Genomic DNA, 21,510 nt, shown 5'->3' with positions numbered 1-21,510 from the left:
GTGGCACGTGGAGTGTGTGGTTTGGCATTGTCATGCTGCAGCGATAGTGTGACCCACACGTTCTTGTGAAATGCCGATTATGCTTGCAGTTTTTATCTGAGTGATACGACGATCGTCCCGAATCAATCTGTCAACATTTTGCTTGTGAAACTCGGTGGTTGCTGTCACAGGACGTCCAATCTTTGTTTGTCACGCAGATCAGATGTTTCCGCCTCAGCATCTTCAAACATACTCGCCCAACGACGCAAAGTACTCTCACGAACACAATCACCATAAACTGCTTTCATTCTCTGATGAATCTCCTTTCGGGTGACACCTTCTGCTGTCAAGAATTCAGTGACTGCTCGTTGCTTAAATCGCACTGACCGACCGTCTGCGCAGGGTTCCATACTTTCCCCTGTAACACCACAACCGTTCAATGCTAAGGCTTCCCGCCAACTGGAGCTGTAGAAAAGAGGCTACGGAACAAGCCAGTACCTGCCGCATACCAATGCTGCCAACTGTTGAAGAGTTACGAAGGTCAAACTTAACGTTAATTCAAGAACAGATTCAGCACGCATATTGACTGTTGAAACGATACATAGTTATCTATCGTCATTTTCTTGTCTATATACTCTCTCATGCTTCACAGACAGTCTCACCGACAGCATTGGCACCAATACGTTTAATTTTTCTACCACTATAGTTACATAATTACTGCAAAGTCACTGTCCGATGCTAGACACACATTCACGAGTTTAGAATCACTACTTGTGTTGCCGAATAATAGTTCCATTGTGGGGCTTAGCGAAGGCTCGATATGTTGAGGGAGCTCGAGTAGAGGTACGGAATAGCTGAATGACAGCAGGTCCAATAAATGTGGAAGGCATCTGGAGACTGTTGCTGCCGTGGGATGGGGGCGACAGCACACTCACTGAACACTCGAGTGTATTCATCACTCCGGTGCGCTGCACTGCTGGCTTAAAGAATAAAGTAACAGAACGTCAAGTGGAAATGAATATCTTTATAAATGATTAACAACAGTATTATTCTCAATTGATGGGCGAATACTTATTTTCAACGTTTCGCTTTTTGAACGATTTTTGCTGACAATGCTCCGTGACGATCCTTTCGTCGCGACGTACAGACATCAGATGACCTCTGTTGGGAAAGGACAAAGTGGGGGAAGGGGAGGAGGAGAGAGGCGCGAGTGGAGGAGGGAGGAACGGGTGACCTTATCGCGTGCTGACCGTGACCTTCAATACGGCATGCAAAGCAGTTCGACAGCTCGAAACCTGCTGACAGCGATTAGGGCCGGCTGTCCCACTGCCCTTCTGCTGTCGGCGGTTTTAGGCGCACAGAGACAGTGGACAAAGGTGCTTAAGCAGTCTCAAGACTGTGACAAGGGCCTCGAAATTTGTTTGCTTCAAAACATGGTCTCTTTCATTTCGTCTGCACGATCGTCGTAGCCAGCTGTGAAAGGGCCTCAGCAGACAGAAGCGCGCTTCCAAACTGAACTGCATTTTTGACGAGACTTGCAGAGTTTGCGGAAGTGAATACTAGATGCTGTTTGCCCGTCTAGCAACTGTACAGCTGTTGTAGGAGCGTTTGTGGCGGAGTACGTAGGAACGCTCCAGCTGTGTCCCCGGGGCCGCGGCACGTTGCAGAAGACCGGTGGTTCCGCGACTTGACGCCTACCAGTGCGACACGTGTGTTCCCGCTGGGACGGTACGAGATGCGATACAATATGCGATGAGACTTACGATACGACAAACAAGACAGCACGAATCACATTTGAATTTCAGTTTCACCCGCAATCGTATGCACTTTCGAAAAGGACGTTATTATGAGTGATTATTATTTAAAGCTGTAAAAAACTGAGAAGTAAAAGGAGGTACTGGGTGCACCTGTAGTATGATACAAATATCCAACACAGTTCGGCTGTCTTTTCTCGTGCGGTGTCTCAACACGAAGACGAATTCTACAGAATGAGTCCTGACAGCTTTCATTTTTTTAGAGCAATTAGGATCAGCTACTTTGGCAAACATTTACGAATTAGTATTTCCACTGCTGACAATCGATGGTGTAGCAGTAGATAGTGAACTGTGTGTGGGGGCAAAAATTTGTTCCGAGAAGTAGAAGGAGGACATCATAATAAAAATAATCCCGACGCGTCCTTCTCGGCTTCGTCAGCTACTCAGACGTACCAGCGACTTGGCTTCCGGATCTCTTCTACACCTGTCACGAAATTTCCTGAACTGCGGGAGCGGAGACTGGAAAAAGTTCCGGTCAGCAGGGTCAGTTGATGACTCCCAGTGCCTTTTCATCTGCGTTTCTCGTTTCCGGTTTCGACTCGGTGCGAGCCGTCTCCGCACTCTGCACAGGAGGCGGCGACAGCTTTCGCGTTTGGCGCAACGCCGCCGACCTCGTCGCGAGCAGCCTCGGGCATGGCTGTGTGTGTGTTTGTCCTTAGGATAAATTAGGTTAAGTAGTGTGTAAACTTAGGGACTGATGACGTTGAGCAGTTAAGTCCCATAAGACTTCACACACAATTGAACATTTTGAGCAGCCTCGAAAATACCTCACTTTCCCGAGAATGGAAAAGTTTTCGCACTCCTTCCACCGTTAAACACAATTTCGGTATGTTATGCAGTAACGTATGACTTAAAATCCACAAAATGTGGTCAGCGACTACATTCGGACTGACTGACTCGATGACTGGTTGAATGGCTGACTGGCTGAATGGCTGAGTGGGTGACTGCAAACTCTTCACAATATGCCCGGCAATTTAATTATTTCCGAAATATCGCAATAACTATGGGCAAGAACGAAAAGAAAAACAGATCACTTCAGTATATCCATTGTGGATGACAAACTGCGACTGTGATTTAAATTTACGTTTACGTGTTAATAAATATGCAACCAGTCGCTTTTTTATGATTTGTTCAACCGTGAACATGTTTTCCAGCCACTGGAGGGTCATCGTCAGATGAAGGCGTTACAACAACATTATGTTGTGGACCGAGTGTAGGTAGATGCAGTGCAGGTGAGTACACTGCCTTGTGGATCTAAATCGGATTGCTTGTTATAACGTACATTATTAGACTTTGTACACAAACACACCTCCATCTGATCATGAGCCAGCAGTGGCTCGAAAACATGTTTACGATTGAACAAATCGTAAAAAAGCGACTGATTGCATATTTATTAACACGTAAACGTCACATAGTTCATTATCAGATTGTGACGTGGGACTATAAGATCTGAAAAATCAAGTCTTTTTACCCATTAATTTCCTTAGAATCGAATAAGAAATTGGTTCAAATGGCTCTGAGCACTATGGGACTTAACATCGGAGGTCATCAGTCCCCTAGAACTTAGAACTACTGAAACCTAACTAACCTAAGGACATCACACACATCCATGCCCGAGGCAGAACTCGAACCTGCGAACGTAGCGGTCGCGCTGTTCCAGACTGAAGCGCCTAGAACCACTCGGCCACTCCGGCCGGCAATCGAGTAAGAAAGCGTGCGTAGCGGAGAACACCTGCGAATCTTGAAACCGTTAACTAAAGAGACGGTTGCAGCTTTGTTTCTTTTACATAAAACAACATTTTCGGGGCAGTTCCAATGGTTCGAAATTCGTACCTTACGGTGCAGTTGTGAGTGCGCCTGCAGCAGCCAGCGTCGCGGGGGCGGTACGGCAGAGGTAAGCGTCGGCGTCGCGGCGCGGCGCTGCGCTGTCCTGCCAGTGAAGTCGCTCTAAGAATTTACATTTTAATTTCCACTCTCTATACTTTTACGAATAAATTCATAAAACTTTGTTAGCATGATCAGGATGGATTAGCATGATCAGGATGGATTCAGGATTCACAATCATAGCAGTGGAAGTACAAAAAAACAACAAAATAATTTTTTTTTACATGTGAAAGTTCATCATTTTTTCACTTCTGTTGGCTGCGTTTGTGGCTATAGGTACACTTTTCTTCATAAGTAAGAGAGATTCTTCGATGAATTTTGCACAGCATACAAACCATACTTACAGGTGTATGAAACTCTAGAAATTATTTAATTTATGAAAAAATGAGTGTGCTGTTACATTTTAAACTTCATGTTTAGAAAAAAACTCAAATTTTATAGCTAATTATTTCAATTTTTACCACAGTTTTTAACAGATTTGGAGAATTCTAGAGCTTCATACACCTGTAAGTACGGTTTGTATGCTGTGCAAAATTAATCGAAGAATCTCCCTTACTTATGAAGAAAAGTGTACCTATAGCAACAAATGCAGCCGATGGTGAGTGAAAAAAAGGTGAAATACAAATGTAAAAAAATAAATTATTTTCTTACATTTTTGAACTTCCACCACTGTAAGTGTAAATCCCGAATCATTTCTGGTCATTCTGACAAAGTTTTATGAATTTATTTTTAAAAGTATAGACAGTGGAAATTAAAAATTCCTGTGGTGTCTCTCCTGCTCCAAGTCGTCCCGTTTGACGTCCTACCCCCCTTAACTATTTTTGTACGCGCGTTGCTTCTGTGACGTCTCGCCTCACTGAGAATACGGCACCGGAAACTGCTCGTTACGCGCGGTACAGTGCAGCACCTGCTCGAGGCGGACCTCTCATCCTACAAATAGCGGGCTCGTTTCCGCGGGAAGCAGTAAATAACACCAATTACGACTTGTCGGCTCGATTCTTTTATTTTCTGTCCTTTCTCGAATAACTTGTGTTTATTTTGAGGTACTGTTCGCTTTTTGCGCTCCAGTCTGGCTTACATATCCTGTTACAACGGTTAATATTGTCAGAATCGTGTAAGAACTACCGCTTCACGTCGGTGTGAACAATCCTAAAATCTGAATAAAAACTCGATGTGTAGGTGGCGTCGCCGGCAGCCGCGGCCCGGCGGCCACGTCGCGCCAGCCGTACAGCGGGAGCGGAGCCCTGGTGCGCGCCTCCCCGCCGATGCCGCGGCCGCGGCCGCGGCCGCCTTTCAAACTTTGCCACCACTGTGCTTTGGGAACGATCCCGCAGCCTCTCGACGCGAAGGAAATCCCTGACCACCTATTTTTTGCGCGAGTAAAGCAGCAGAGACAAATTTTCTTCTTCTGTTTCCTGAAACGTTTCTGCTCATGCAGGTCGTTCACAAACCCTCTTCCGAGCTTCTCTTTCCGCCTCAGTCTGTTATTCGGGGTTTCTTCCCGTTGTAGTTCTCTTCGGTTCACTTCATCCTTCGCCTAATCTCACCATCTTGTCCGTGGTCTCCAACTGGTCTTCGTCCAGATTCTTTCCATTCTACGGCTCTTCTCGAAAGTCCTTCAGGTTCCATTCTTTTAATGTGGGCAAACCCTGTAAGCCTATTACTCTCCAATAGTTTCTTCTAGGGGCTCGATTTGCATGACGTTTCCTATTGCTTCATTCCTTATGTTGTTTCTTCTCGTTTTACCCAGCATCCCCCGTGGAAACCGCATCTCACTCGTATTCTTCTCACGTCCTTCTTTGTCCGTGACCAACATCTTATCCGTAGGTCAAAACTGGCAAATAATGTGGCTTGTACACGTGTGGCACGTTTTTTTATAATTTCTAATCACGTTCGATACGCAAAACTGAAATTAGGAACAATTTTCTGTTGGCTCCGAAATTGCATCCCAGATGTTTCCATTCTTGATAAAAAAATGTGTGTGAAATCTTATGGGACTTAACTGCTAAGGTCATCAGTCCCTAAGCTTATACACTACTTAACCTAAACTATCCCCTAGGACAAACACACACACCCATGCCCGAGGATTCGAACCTCCACCCGGACCAGCCGCACTGTCCATGAATGCAGCGCCCTAGACAGCTCGGCTAACGCGGCGCGGCCCATTCTTGATAAATTTACTTCCTAGATACTCGAAAGCATTCACTTCTTAAATGACTTTTCCATCGCAAGTTTCATCCTTCATTGTTTTCAATTTTTCCTTCAAATTTCGTTACTTCACTTTTATTAAGCTTAATTGCGTGCCTGCTTCTGCAATTAATCTGCCAGGTATTTAGGAGTTGTTCTCGCAATTTCTGCTCATTTTCTTCTCAAATTGTAAGTCATCTCCATATGCTACAAATTTCGTATCACCTGCTGTTGACCTTTGGTGAACATTCGTTAAAATGTTGTCCGTGACTGTATTAAAAAGAACTGCTGCGTTCACACTCCCTTGCTGAGTCCCTCTGTTCGTTATAAACGATTTTGTTTTTTCAGGCTGCTATAAAATAATTCCAACATTTTGTTCGTGTTTCTGATTCTCTGTTGTATTCATTTTGGCAGTTTCAGTCTGGTCAGACCTTGTCATATCCCGTCCCTTCTATCAGTGTTATATGCCTTTTTCATATCTATGAATGTGACTACACTGTCGTTTGCAAATTCCTATTTATTTTCTATAACCACTCTGGCCGTAAACATGGCATTTGCAGTTGATCTTCCAGGGAGAAATCCTTGTTGTTCTTCACTTACCAGTAGCGCTCCGCTGAAGGTACAAGTGGACCAGCAAGCCAGTAGTGGACAACCCATTTTCATTCAACAACCAAATGAGCCTCGGATCAAAAGCAGACAAATATTAAGTTTAATTATATGAGTACCGGTAATGAGACACGAACTCGATATTTTTCTCTTTACCATCACAATTGTGTGATCATTCAATCTTGAAAATTTCTTAATTTAATTAAAGTTACTGGCAGGAAACTAATCTGACTTGAAAGCAAACTGAATATCTCTGCTTACAAATAAAAAAAAAAGTCGAAGAAATTCTCTTTAGTAAAATGATAGCCTGGAGTTAATAATCGTTAAGAACGCATAATATCTTGTCAACACGTAACGAAATACTAATAACTACGTAGCTACTTTTTCGGAAGAACAGTAAAATTCATTTAGTCCATGTTCGGTGCGCCGGTGAAGATGCTGGAAATGTCTCGGCGACGCGCAAGCTTAAATCGTCTTTACTCTCATGTCAACTGAAATGTATTACTCAGAATACTCCGCTAATCAGGAATCAGCTTTATTAATAAGACTTGAGTTGTTTGCCGTGGCAATGAAGAAGTATCAGCTAGTATTCGAAAGGAGGGGACGACATGGTTGCTCCCTATGTTCATACGTGCTTACTTTGTACATACAGAAGGCAATCGACGGGGTGAGAGAACAAAAAAGTTCTAGTCTGCAGTAGAAACAAAGAAAGTAAGACAGCAAAATGGCTCTGAGCACTATGGGACTTAACATCTGAGGTCATCAGTCCCCTAGAACTTAGACCTACTTAAACCTAACTAACCTAAGGACATCACACACATCCATGCCCGAGGCAGGATTCGAACCTGCGACCGTAGCGGTGGCGCGGTTCCAGACTGAAGCGCCTAGAACCGCTCGGCCACACCGGCCGGCAGTAAGACAGCAGTATAGTTAGAAAATGAAACGATTGAGGAAGTAAACGAGTTTGACTTCCTGGGAAGTAAAATCACGAGTGGTGGAAGAAGCTACAAGGAGATATTATGCAGAACTGTCAAGTCCGAGAATGCCTTTAATAAGAGGAGAAACATATTCACTACGAAGACGTGAGGAAACAAATGCTGAAGACCTAATGTGTGGGTCATTGCGACGCACGGCAGCGGAGCTTGGACAGTGAGGCGGAAGACTCGCTGCGTTCGGAACACGGTGCTGCAGAAGAGTGATAGAAATCAGCTGGAGACAAGTAATGACGAACGAGAAAGTTTTCAGTAGAGCGAGTGAAAAAAGGTGCTTCAGGAAACACGGGCTCAGCTGACAGGCTGTACTCGCCAACACGACGGTCTGTTGAAAGGAGCAATTGAAGTGGTACTAGATCGGCGAAATTATAGAGGAAGACTCAACTGGAGTACTTTAAACAGATGATGTAGGACTTTAATTGTTCTTCGCATCGTGAGCCGAAACGAAAGGCCGACTGACGAGCAGAACGCTGAGTTGCTGGCAAACAGTCTGACGACTGCTGAGTCGATGGTTGCATAGTGACAGTACATTAACGAAAGGTTATTGGTGGTCACATATATGTCATAATTTCAAACGAGAGAGCAAATTTCCTCATGTTGTAATCATGCCCCCGCCTGCGTACTCATTGACCACATCACATCATTCTGCCTAAATTCGGACAGGGCTAAGCGATGGCTTATTCCTGCTCGTGTGAGATTCAGAGAACTGTTGAAAATGGTAAACAAATGTAAATTTGTCTTCATAAACGTCTTCTGTATTGTCCACACAGTACAATCCTATTACATGTTGCCGGCCGCGGTGGTCTAGCGGTTCAGCCACTCAGTCCGGAACCGCGGGACTGCTACGGTCGCAGGTTCGAATCCTGCCTCGGGGATGGATGTGTGTGATGTCCTTAGGTTAGTTAGGTTTAAGTAGTTCTAAGTTCTAGGGGACTGATGACCGCAGATGTTAAGTCCCATAGTGCTCAGAGCCATTTGAACCAGCCATTTTATTACATGCTGTTAGAAGTTATTAATATCTGGTGAGTAATCTAGCTTCAATTTCCTCAACTTAAGATTTCGTCTAATGATGGCCGTCCATTTGTACTGCACTACAATCACTTCCTCCTTAAGATTAGATTACAAGACAGTGTGAATTATCCGCTATATTCGGAGAGTATTTATTAGCACGTCAGAGCGCTGAAGGCGCTCGCAGGGAAATATCGCTGTTTTGCGTTTATCAGGAATTAACAGTTATTTTGAATAAGTTCGATATACCCTTACGCAGCGAGGCAAACTAATGATTTCATCGATGGTTCGGGGCAAGACAAACTGTGTACCATTTAGCTCTGTTGCGGCACGCGCTAGTCACGAGCACTCGACTGCCGCGCGCCCTGGCATCAAAATGAGGTGCCCTCAGTGTGGTGACCACGTACCACGAAGCAAGGAAACGTGTTCAGAAGGCAGGAGCACCGTTACCACTTCTGCACCACTTGTTAGCTGCAGACACAGTGGCTGCGCCTAAGACTGAGACGGCGTGGAGTTTTACGATTACTTATTGAACTTTCTTCACAATTTCTCCCTCGTCGTCGCTGCCCAGCCCTGCGGATCTCTCCGCCTGGCTGCTGCTGTGTACATTCTCCGACAATGCGCGCAACGCGCGCCGCTGATCGCACTCAGAGCCTCAGGCCACCAGTGCTCCGCTGAAGCCAGGATGCCCCGTGGTTGAGACGAACTCGGCGCCGCTCGGCGCCCCAGCACGGGCACGCCCACGGGGCCGCGTCGCCGTGAGGTCAGCTGCCGACGCCTGCTGCACCGGCGGCTGGGAAGCCGTCAGTCGCGACGTCCGCGAGGTCCCGTCACGGGCGGACCACGCGCCGTGGGCCGGGTTGCCGTGGAGTCCGGGCATCAGTCCCCGGTGGCGCCTGTGACCCAGACCGCGCTGCGGCCGGTCCTGCTGGAAGTCCTCGCTGTAGTCAGTCAGCCGTGGTGCCGACCGAACTCGGGCCGACCTCCAGAGCTGAAGTTGACATCTGGCGGCGAACGGATGACTCCTGTGAACTGGTACAGACGTCGGGAATCGTCACCTACGAAGATTGAACATTCGGGCACGGACCACGTCCGTTCTCAGATCCGAACCGCTTCCTAATGGCTTCTGTCTGTTGCTGCCTGCGTTCCACTCTTTATATCCGGCAAGAGGACGTTTTTTACCCTCGGTGGTAGCTTTTTGTTATTACTCCCGCAGTATATTGCAGCGTAACTTAGCGTGCTGGCCTCACTTCCCCTTACTCAGCACTCTCCAGGCTTCGCTCGGCGCTCGGTCTGCGTGCGTCCTTGCGTCAGCCTGCTGGTAGACTGCTGCTGTCAGCAAGGCTGTCTGTGCCTGCCTACTTCGCAACGCCTCGGTCGCCGGCGTGCCTCTGTTTTGCCATTCTCCACTGCGTGAAGCAACGCTCACTACATGTGGCCGCAACAGTACTTACCCAGATGCCGATGTTGCCAAAAATATGCCCGCCACCGCTTCTCAAAAGCTAAGCTGAGATACCTCTGTTACGACAGGTTGTCCAGGAAAGCTGGCCAGACGAGTAGATCGTGCCAGGTACCGCCGCTGTTGCTTCACGCTGGCGAACAGGCGCGGTGGCTCGTTTCGGTTTGCGAGCTGAAGAGCCGGCGGGTGAGAGGCGAGCACTGCCCGCCAGCCGGAGCAGTACTGGAACCACAGTCGCCGTCTCAGGGTCGAGGCGTGTGCGTGACGCTCAGCTACACCTGCCAATCAGATACGCAATCCGTCGATACCGCTTCGGGCTTTGGCTGCAGAAGCTCCAGGAATACTGAACACAGACCACCTGTCGTCTTCTTGCTGCTGTGTGACTGCAGGGTATCTGCCGCCACCTCGTGGGGCGAGGTTTCGCGTCCAGGCCGATAGCCGCCTGGCTACACTGTCTTTTTTGGAGGAATATGTTGGCTTGATTTCAGTCTTGTTGAGATTAGACACCGTATTTTTTATGAATTTTTATATACAGGCTGATAATGCCATCAGAGGCAGATCGTAAAAGTTTAGGTTAAAGTTATTTGTTGTTTCCTTAGTAGCGCTTCTTTTCAGTCTCATCCAATGTCAAATCCACTTACTTCTCTCCAGAATTTAAGACGTAGTACAAATTTAAGTGGCTTACTGTTCAGTTATTGACTTTTCTAGTTTGATGCGTCGTTATATTATTCTCCTTTGAATTGATTCACTGATAAATATTGCTGTATTTAATTAAGTTAGCATTTAATCGGGCAGGTAGGTTAGAAAATTTAAAAAGGGAAACGGATAGGTTAGAGTTAGATATAGTGGCACTTAGTGAAGTTCGGTGGCAGGAGGAACAAGACTTCTGGTTAGGTGAACACAGGGTTACAAATACAAAATCAAATAGCGTAATGCAGGAATAGGTTTAATAATGAATAGGAAAATAGGAATGCGGGTAAGCTACTACAAACAGCATAGTGAACGCATTATTGTGGCCAAGATAGATACGAAGCCCACGCCTACTGCAGTAGTACAAGTTTATATGCCAACTAGCTCCGCAGATCACGAAGAGATTGATGAAATTATTCAGATAGTGAAGGGAGACGAAAATTTAATAGTCATGGGTGACTGGAATTCGATAGCAGGAAAAAGGAGAGAAGGAAACGTTGTAGGTGAATATGGATTGGGGGGAAGAAATGAAAGAGGAAGCCGTCTGGTAGAATTTTGCTGCACAGAGCACAATTTAATCATAACTAACACTTGGTTTAAGAATGATGAAAGAAGGTTGTATACATGGAAGAAGCCTGGAGATACTGACAGGTTTCAGATAGATTAGATAATGGTAAGACAGAGATTCAGGAACGAGGTTTTAAATTGTAAGACTTTTCCAGGGGCAGATGTGAACTCTGACCACAATCTATTGGTTATGAACTGTAGATTAAAATTTAAGAAACTGCAAATAGGTGGGAATTTAAGAAGATGGAACCTTGATAAACTGACTAAACCAGAGGTTGTACAAAGTTTCAGGGAGAGCATAAGGGAACTATTGACAAGAATGGGGGAAAGAAATACAGTAGAAGAATAATGGGTAGCTTTGAGGGATGAAGTAGTGAAGGCAGCAGAGGATCAAGTAGGTAAACAGACGAGGGCTAGTAGAAATCCTTGGGTAACAGAAGAGATACTAAATTTAATTGATGAAATGATAAAATATAAAAATGCAGTAAATGAATCAGGCAAAAAGGAATGCAAACGTCTCAAAAATGAGATCGACAGGAAGTGCAAAATGGCTAAGCAGGGATGGCTAGAGGACAAATGTAAGGATGTAGAATCTCACTAGGGGTAAGATAGATACTGCGTAGAGGAAAATTAAAGAGACCTTTGGAGAGAAGAGAACCACTTGCATGAATATCAAGAGCTTTATCGAAAACTAGTTCTGAGCAAAGAAGGGAAAGCAGGAAGGTGGAAGGAGTATATAGAGGGCCTATACAAGGGATGAAGATGAAATGGGAGATACGATACTGCGTGAAGAATTTTACAGAGCGCTGAAAGACTTAAGTCGAAACAAGGCCCTGGGAGTAGATAACCTTCCATTAGAACTGAGCCTTGAGAGAGCCGGCCCTGACAATACTCTACCATGTGGTGAGCAAGATGTATGAGACTGGGGAAATACCCACAGACGTCAAGAAGAATATAATAATTCCAATGCCAAAGAAAGCAGGTGTTGACAGATGTGAAATTTTCGAACTGTCAGAATAAGTCACGGCTGCAAAATACTAACGCGAATACTTTACAGATAAATGGGTAAGCTGATAGAAGCCGACGTCGGGGAAGATCAGTTTCGATTCCGTAGAAATGTTGGAACATGCGAGGCAATACTGACCCTGCGACTTATGTTAGAAGATAGATTAGGGAAAAGCAAATTTACGTTTCTAGCATTTGTAGACATAGAGAAAGCTTTTGACAATGTTGACTGAAATTCTCTCTTTCAAATTCTGAAGGTCGCAGGGGTAAAATACAGAGAGCGAAAGGCTAGTTACAATTTGTGCAGAAACCAGATGGCAGCTTTACAGCTGTCGGGGGCATGAGAGGGAAGCAGTGGTTGGGAAGGGAGTGAGAGAGGGTTGTAGCATATGCCCGATGTTATTCAACCTGCATATTGAGCAAGCGGTAAAGGAAACAAAAGAAAAATTCGGAGTAGTAATTAAAATACATGGAGAAGAAATAAAATCTTTGAGGTTCGCCGATGACATTGTAATTTTGTAAGAGACAGCAAAGGACCTGGAAGAGCAGCTGAACGGAATGGTCATGATCTTGAAAGGAGGATATAAGATGAACATCAACAAAAACAACGCGAGAATAATGGAATGTAGTCGAATTAAATCGGGTGATGCTGAAAGAATTAGATTAGGAAATGAGACACTTAAAGTAGTAAATGAGTTTTGCTATTTGGGGAGCGAAATAACTCATGATGGTCGAATTAGAGAGGATGTGAAATGTGGACTGGCAATGGCAATGAAAGCATTTCTGAAGGAGATAAATTTGTTAACATCGAGTATAGATTTAAGTGTCACTAAGTCGTTTCTGAAAGTATTTTTATGGAGTGTAGCCATGTATGGAAGTGAAACATGGACGATAAATAGTTTAGACAAGAAGAGAATAGAAGCTTTCGAAATGTGGTGCTAGAGAAGAATGCTGAAGATTAGATGGGTAGATCGTATAACCAATGAGGAGGCATTGAATAGAATTGGAGAGAAAAATTTGTGGCACAACTTAACTAGAAGAAGGGATCGGTTGGTAGGGCATATTCTGAGGCATCAAGGGATCACCAATTTAGTATTGGAGGGCAGCGTGAAGGGTAAAAATTGCAGAGGGAGATCAAGAGATGAATACACTAAACAAATTCAGAAGGATGTAGGTTGCAGTAGGTACTGGGAGATGAAGAACCATGCACAGGATAGAGTAGCATGGAGAGCGGCATCAAACCAGTCTCTGGACTGAAGACCACAACAACAACAGTCGAAATGGTGTTTCTTGTAAACTGCTTATTTTTCAGACGCATTTCATGTTAGGTGTAGAGTGTTTAGCTTATTTACTTTCTGTTAGTAATGATTCGATAGTCGAAGAGGCGGACAGGAAAGACAAAATACTTTTGATATTCTAAGAATGTTGTCTCTGTTTCCTTTCATTTACACATTCTGTCTGTAAAGTAGAACTGTGTGCCAAGTCTCCTATCTCGAACAACAGCTGATGGATGTTGATGTGCTCTCTGTGAACAGCACGCTCTTGCACGTTACGCGAAGATATCGGCTCCAAGATTTTAACTGCACTTGTAAGGAGTAATTTTATATGGCGACAAAAATTGCCGCAGGTTGGCTGGGATGTTGAGGGGGGGGGGGGGGAGAGTCGGCAGTGTAACGTATAGTTTGCTGGTTGCTGGTCATTGTTGCGCGTGCCAGCGCCCGTTTTGTATGGCCCGCTTTCTGGTTTCCGTGGGACGGGGCCCACTGTCCCGCCAGCGAATCGGTCTTCCCTCTGTCCAGGTGAACGGCTGGCGGTCTAGCGCGACCGTGCTGTTTTCGAATACCAGTGCCGCTGTCCGTAACACCTGATGCCGGGGAGACTTGCAAAGTCTTGGCAGGAAGTAGGACGCGGTAGCTAGCAGTGTGTACATTCTACTCAGGAGACTGGTCGGTATGCGTGAATGTTGTAACATTTCCTCGAGAGGCCGGGCGCGGTCGCGAGCATAGGAGGGGATGCGGCGGTCGCGCGGTGCGAGCTGTGAGCCGCAGCAGAGGCAGTTTCTGGTGTGATGTAATGAGCGAGCACTCTGTGGCCAGAGGCCCCACAGCGGCGCTCTTGTCGAGGTATCACACAGACAGTGAATCCTATTTGTTGTAGAGGAAACGTCAAGTGTGGTATTTTTGTGGCTGTCTTATCCCTTTTGAGTGTTTTGTTCGTGGAGGAGACTGTCGGCGGGGGAGAGTAGAAACCAGTCTGAGGCGATGTTACGGCGAGTGTCTGTGGTGCACGTACTCCAGCCCAGTGATCGAATTCGTCTTTTGAATGTACGTAGACTGCTACAGAATAGTGATTAAGTGGACTGACGTTTCTAATTCTGTGCCGCGTGGGATTAGCCGAGCGGTCTGTGGCGCTGCAGTCATAGACTGTGCTGCTGGTCCCGGCGGAGGTTCGAGTCCTCCCTCGGGCATGGGTGTGTGTGTTTGTCCTTAGGATACTTTAGTTTAAATAGTGTGTAAGCTTAGGGACTGATGACCTTAGCAGTTAAGTCCCATAAGACTTCAAACACATTTGAAGTTTTTCTAATTCTGTACTGTGGGACACGGTGGGGCGGCCGATGCCGACCCTAGCTTCCACCGACGGTGTACGTGCAGCATCGTGCACACTTAATCCAGGTCTGCCAAAAAGCGTTTCCGCCAAAACCTGCTGACCTGCCTCGCGCGCCTACGTGCATCCAGACGGGATGGGGTATCCAGTGCGACGAGCCACGGCGCCCCCGGCTCACGGAACGAGCTGCTTACACCGATTTTGCTCTCTCAGAGCTCTCCAGCGACAGTTGTCGGCTTTATTTGGCTCGCACGCCACACATTTAATTCACGAAAGTAGAATTAGTACGTTTTCTCTACTGAAACGCTCATTTCCTTCTTTGTCCGTGTGCAAGCAGTGCTGTCTGTGGTAGATATAAAAAAGACCTTCAACGTCCGTAAACGTGTAATAAGGCAGTAAGTTCATTAAATCGAGCAATCAGAGTCCTGACTTTTACCTACACAACAGCAAGTATTACAGATAGAATCACAGGCTTCCCTGCGAGTGGCCGCGTTCAAAGTCGGCGACGTTTCGACGAGTGTCGTTCTTGTCTTTTGGGTAAGTGTGTGTGAGGTGAGGCGCGGCCGCCTCGGCGCCTCCAGTCTTGCCCAGATGCGCGAAGCTCTCGCCGTGTAGAAGGAATGGCACGCAGTCGTATCTGAATTGATTCTTTGATGACGCTCTCCCAAAAGCCACTAGCTCGGCACGAAACTTTTTTTCTTCTTTTCGAATTCGAACGTTTGTTCCACGTTGAGGCTGTGTTTTGACATTGCTGGTTTGTCTTTACGCCCAAGACGTACGCGTCTCATGTGTTCCCGGCATCGCTGCGATTTACAGCAACCATTTGCAGTTGGAATCTGTTCTTCAGCGAGCTGAGAAACCTTTTTTGTGCCGGCCGGAAGATGGGCTTGATGATGTTTATTCCAGAATACTCTCAATTTTGGCCGAGGGAAACCTGACATAGGGAATCGAGCGAGTTTCTGTTCCTCTTATAGAGTGGCGCACGAAATGTGTTACCATTTTGTTTTTGAATATAAGCTGTATTGTCAACACAATCTGAAAGGAACATATAGTACACTGAAGAGCTGTCCATGGAGATTTGTTCTAACCCAGCACATGCTCAATATGTCCACCACTTCGTTTCCTAACTTCCTTCAAACGAACACTGAAGTTAGTGATTACCCTACGGCACATGTCTTCCGTAATTTCACTGCAAGCTTGAAGAATAAGTCTTCCGAGCTCCATTAAACCACATGGACATTTCGGGAAAATTTTTTCCTTTAGATACTCCCAAAGAAAAAAGTCACATGGATTGAGGTCTGGACCATTGGGGGGCCAATTTTGTCCATCATCGAAGCGACCTGGAAACCTGAGTGAAATGATCCGCATGTCGAAATGCTCGTGTAAAAACTCCAACACAGTGTTTGCAGTATGTGGCCTTGCTCCATCATGCATGAACCACTGCGTGTTCAAGGGCAAGGCAGTAGCAAGAATCTGTGGAATGAAGCTATTGCGAAGCATGCTCAAATAACGCACGCTGGTCACAGTTTCTTCAAAGAAAAAGGCTGCAATAAGTCCGTGACTGGTAATTGCTGCCCACGCTGTAATCCTCGGAGCATAATGTTGTTGTTCATGAAGTACTTGTGGGTTTTCAGTGGCCCAGATGAAAATGCGCCTCGTCTGAAAACCAAACGTTGTTGAGAGTTTCTTCCCTATCCTCCGCCCACTGAGCAAACAGTAGTCTCTACTGCTTGTGTTCTTCAGTGAGCTTCTGTGCACAGGTCATCTTGTATGGGTACATATGGGTGCTTTTAAGAATGCGTTGAACGTAGCGTCTGGATATTCCCAGCTCCATGTTGCCTCTCTACACGAGTTCCCGGGACTTCTCTGTACAGCAACTCGTACCGCTTCAATATTCTCCGGCGAACAAACAGGCTTAGGCCGAGGTCGCTTCGTTTCCAATACTGTTGCTTCCTGTACAAATTTATCGTACAACCTGTGGATGGTCTTCTTGAAAGGTACCCATCGTGTGTTAAACTGTTATCGAAAACGCCTCTGAGTCAGAACAAGGCTTTTAGTTTCATGAAAAAGTAACACAATAGCCCATCGTTGCTGTGTCCTCAGTCTTCCATTGTCAGCCATTGCTGCTTACTAGTCTCCTAGCGGCAGTATCGTGAATTACACCTCATTTCGTAACTCATTTGTTTTTCCAAGCTCTGCTGGTACTGCTGTAGAGATCTCAGCGGGAATCTAATGTACGTCGTAAATTGTGAAAGAAACAATAAGTAACACATTTCGTGCGCCACCCTGTACTTGCCGATGACAATATCAGTCGATTTGCTCAATGCACGTCTAGTCTGCGATTCGCTGTAACCATTTCGGCGAAACACTTCCCTAAGCTGTTGCAGCTCAGCCTTTGCCGCGCGCAGTGCGTGCCCCGTGTACTAGCGCCGTTGGAGCGGTGTGCTGCTACGCTGGATGACGACAGCTCGATGTATGCAGGTGTGGGTCTTCTTTCTATTGTCGGCATGTCCCAGTGTACCGTACGATTTTCTTTTTATAAGAACATTCAAAAATGGAAGACGTTCATTGTGTCCTGCTTCCATCATCATCAGTATGTTTTGATGGATGATGTTCAGGTGGTTCAAGCACACATCCAGAGTTCTCTGTCACGTTCGCCAGTCTGGCCATGACTGAAGACTCCGAGAATGACACTCATCGACACGTAGCGGACTTTGAACGCTACTCAACCGGATGGAAGCTAGGGAAGATTTACCTTGCACTCTGTAATAATTGAAACAAAGTAACAAGTAGACAAGAAAAAGATAATAGAAAAAACAGCACAGCTTAAGGACATTAGGTGCGAGTAGCACAAGAAGTTTAGATCCCTGCTTGCAGTGCACCACGACTCAACATATTTAACTGAGCAGCAATTCTTAGTAGAGCTATACGAAATAAATCTGAGTGAAGACATTACTAAAGAAGAGTTCGATAGCGAGCTTGAAATGAAATTTAAAACAGGAACAAAGTTCAAAAAGACAGTAAAATGTTTTAGTAGTGTCGCCAAGAGTACGATTACTGTTGCTTGAAAAATAAAGAGTTTTTATTCGATTCCAATCTTCGTATATCAACGAGTATGTTGCTGCACAAGAAGGTTTTAACTGTTGTGGCTTCGGTCACCAATAGAAGCGTTGCTATAAGGACCCATCATGATGGAGATGTGCAAAATCGGGGCACAAAAAGTCAAGATGCAGGGGGGAAAATCCTGTTGGCTGTATACCACGCAAACGCGGAGCTAGAACATGCGATAAAGCAGGGGGCCAGACTGTCCTACATATAAACTGCTCTACGAAAGACAAATAGAGCGTACCGAATACGATGTAGTAGAAGATGTCCATTAATGAGGAGTGCTACCGTAACTGTCAGAAACCCACCTTCCTAACACACACAGTAACAGACGTAATAAAAAAGGAGACGGGCAAAGGTACAAATCTCCGGCGACTAAGATGGGCCGGCAGCGAGCCGTTGCCTGGTGGCAACGCATGGGGATATTACAGCCCTCAAATGCAGGTATTAGTACTGATGTAATGCTCAGTTGTGGGAGCCAATACAGTATAGGTACTTCAGCATTACCGACTACATACACGATATGTGCATCCAGGCTGCAATTGAGTGTGAAGTGGCCAGGCACCTCAAACATCATCTTTCTGCCTAGTCTCCTTTTAGGAGTTTGCGAAGTGGAAGACATAATACTACGAGACAGTACGGAGAAATTTAACGACATTCTTGAACATCCTGAGACTGAAGATGTAACAGAGTTCACAAGAAATACACCAGAGGCAAACATAAACAAAGACAATTGCACGCTTCCCGCACAAGTAGAATATGATACAGCCAAATGTAGACACTATATTACACCAGTTCGGTTTGTCTACACAGTCTCTACGAAAAACAAAACAGTAAAATAGCTGAGGAGAAAGACACATCCTGTACCGGCACTATACAAGACACAAGCGCCTCAGAAACGGAGGTACAATAGCTTTCACGAACAAGTCCATGGCAGAGATAAATAAACAACCAGTCACTATCAGGGGAAATCCTCAGCGAAAACACATCAAATGCCACACTGCCTGAAACCAAAAAGCAGGGAAAACATGCTACACTACAAAATTACTCGGAATCGGAGCAACAAAGGAACAGTCGAGAACACCAAACAGACGCGACCAAGGACCTCATGTTGAATACCGTTAATTACGTAAACTACGGAAATTTAGAAACTAACCTGCGGCTTAGCGGGCTAGAAAACAAGGATATATTTCGAACAGCTCTTCGCTATGTAATACGAACCAAGCGTGAAAACGGGGATAAAATCTGCTTCCGAACCAAATAGATCAAGGTGACAGTATGATCCTAAGAGTTGAAAATCTCTCAACGAACCTCAAAGTAAGGGGGGGCCGGGGGGGCTAAACCTAGGGAAAGTATACAAGGACTTCGTGAAGCCACATGGATGTGTGTTTCTGGATTGTAAAGAAAACACAGCCAAGTGTTTTTCCTTCACTAGTCACCCCTTGTGAAGGCGACCGTAGTCAAGCGTGATCGGGCTGCCCTAACACTTGTATGGGTGACCGTCAGGCATGCCGAGCGCTGTTGGCAAGCGGGGTGCATTCAGGCCTTGAGAGGCAAACTGAGGAGCTACTCGACTGAGAAGTAGCGGCTCCGGTCTCGAAACTGACATACTGTCGGGAGAGCGGTGTGCTCAACACATGGCCCTCCATATCCGAATCCAGTGACGCCTATGACCTGAGGACACGGCGGCCGGTCGGTAGCGTTGAACCTTCATGGCCTGTTCGGGAGGAGTTTAGTTTAGTTTAGTACCTTAGTAAACACCGAAAGTAAGCTCTAAGATGAAACAAAAGCAGAAATTGCCTGCGTTCAGGGAACATTTCTGCTAGGCGGCAAGATACCACGGCTGCTCTTCAGAAACATGAAAACAAACAGTAACACAAATCAGACCTTTTGTTACTAACGTGTTCAACGAGGCACTACTCACAGGCAGAGATGCATACCTCTGGAAAACTGCTAATTAAGTAACAATGAGGAAATCAAAAGACAAAGAGCAAACATACCCCAGAATGTACGGACAGATCTGCAAGGTGCAGGAAAGGCTCCTGTGTGACCGCTTAAAATTGCGGAGACGCCTCCTCGGCCTAACGCCCCATCAATTCGGCTTCAGTGAAAGTAGAGCAATAGAAGACGCCATCAACAAAGCACTAGTAGTAACAAATAGCACCAGCGACAAATACCTGACCGTCCTACTAATCGACATAGCTGGGCCTTTTGACAACATGTGGTGGCCGTCCCTCTTCTCCAGGTTGAGGGAAATTAACGGTAATGACGCAATCAGCTTCCCTCTACAATAGCCTCGTCGACTGCTGCAGAAGCAGAGTGGCTGGCTGGTACACACAGTGCGGTCAGGAGAATAACAGAGGGATGTCCGCAGGGCTCGATCTGCGGACCAATATAGTGGGATATCGCAATGGAGCCCTTGCTGAACACCCTGGACGCTGACGACAGGTTAAGAGGTGTGGCGGCGTGCCGCACGCAGATGGGCTGCTCGTAGTGATGTCAGCCAGCACTAGACACAAAAGGCACGCAACTGCTGCACAAAATTAACAATTGGTGGAAAGGAAACAAAACTGTATATTTACTGCTCAGAGTGACACTAAGGAGGAATCCATTTCTAAAATTAGATAATAAAAACGTACAGAAGATGCACGCCACACGTTATGTTGGACTGCATGTTGACCAAAAACAGACTTTCAACTATCATATCAAACTAGCAACTGACAAAGCCTCCAAAATTATGCACAAACTAGCAAGATTCGACACAACTCAGTACAAATGACCTATTAAGACGATAAGGACCTATCACATTGCGCTACTTGAATCCATCGCATGCTTCGCCGCAAGTGCTTGGGCTCACAGACTGACCATACAGACTAAAAAGACAACTGAAACAAGAGGTCAACGTAGTGTGCTCCTGAGAATGAGCGGACCCGTCGACACCACATCCCAGAGGCACTCTGCGTCGTGATGTGAACTTGCCCTGTAGACGAAACAATGAGTTATAGAGCTGCACGTTACTGGCTTAAGAGGGACGGGATCGATAAACGTGTCTACCCAAGCCGTGGGATGGTCCATTTCCTGACAAGCCGTGGGGTGTACCCGGTACACTCAAACCGAATGGGACTAACAATGAAATGTGCGTTTGCGAAGAAAGTGGTGGACCAGAACACGTCACACTGCTGTGCAACGCGTGAGGCCTGTACAGGACGGCGCTGACATCGCCACAGTAATACGTAATCCCGACGACTGCAGCAAAATAAGTAGCGTAGCCGATTTTGTATCGCACACACTGCACGAAGAATACAACCGCCAAAACCCATATGGAAGGAGGCGTTTTTTTTTTTTGGTCATCAGTCTACTGACTGGTTTGATGCGGCCCGCCACGAATTCCTTTCCTGTGCTAACCTCTTCATCTCAGAGTAGCACCTGCAACCTACGTCCTCAATTATTTGCTTGACGTATTCCAATCGCTGTCTTCCTCTACAGTTTTTACCCTCTACAGCTCCCTCTAGTACCATGGAGGTCATTCCCTCATGTCTTAGCAGACGTCCTATCATCCTGTCACTTCTCCTTATCAGTGTTATCCACATATTCCTTTCCTCTCCGATTC

General features: G+C 46.0%; 1 protein-coding gene across 1 annotated transcript in view; it reads left to right on the top strand.

The window, feature by feature from the left end:
* The window catches only part of LOC126460492 (NAD(+) hydrolase sarm1-like), a 1,203,839-nt gene that overhangs the window by 270,618 nt on the left and 911,711 nt on the right, over window positions 1–21,510 (top strand). The gene's annotated exons all lie outside the window — the stretch shown is intronic.

This window comes from Schistocerca serialis, chromosome 1, assembly GCF_023864345.2.
Source record: "Schistocerca serialis cubense isolate TAMUIC-IGC-003099 chromosome 1, iqSchSeri2.2, whole genome shotgun sequence".
In the NCBI taxonomy this organism is placed as follows: domain Eukaryota; kingdom Metazoa; phylum Arthropoda; class Insecta; order Orthoptera; family Acrididae; genus Schistocerca; species Schistocerca serialis.
This window is presented reverse-complemented; position numbering and strand designations above follow the sequence as displayed.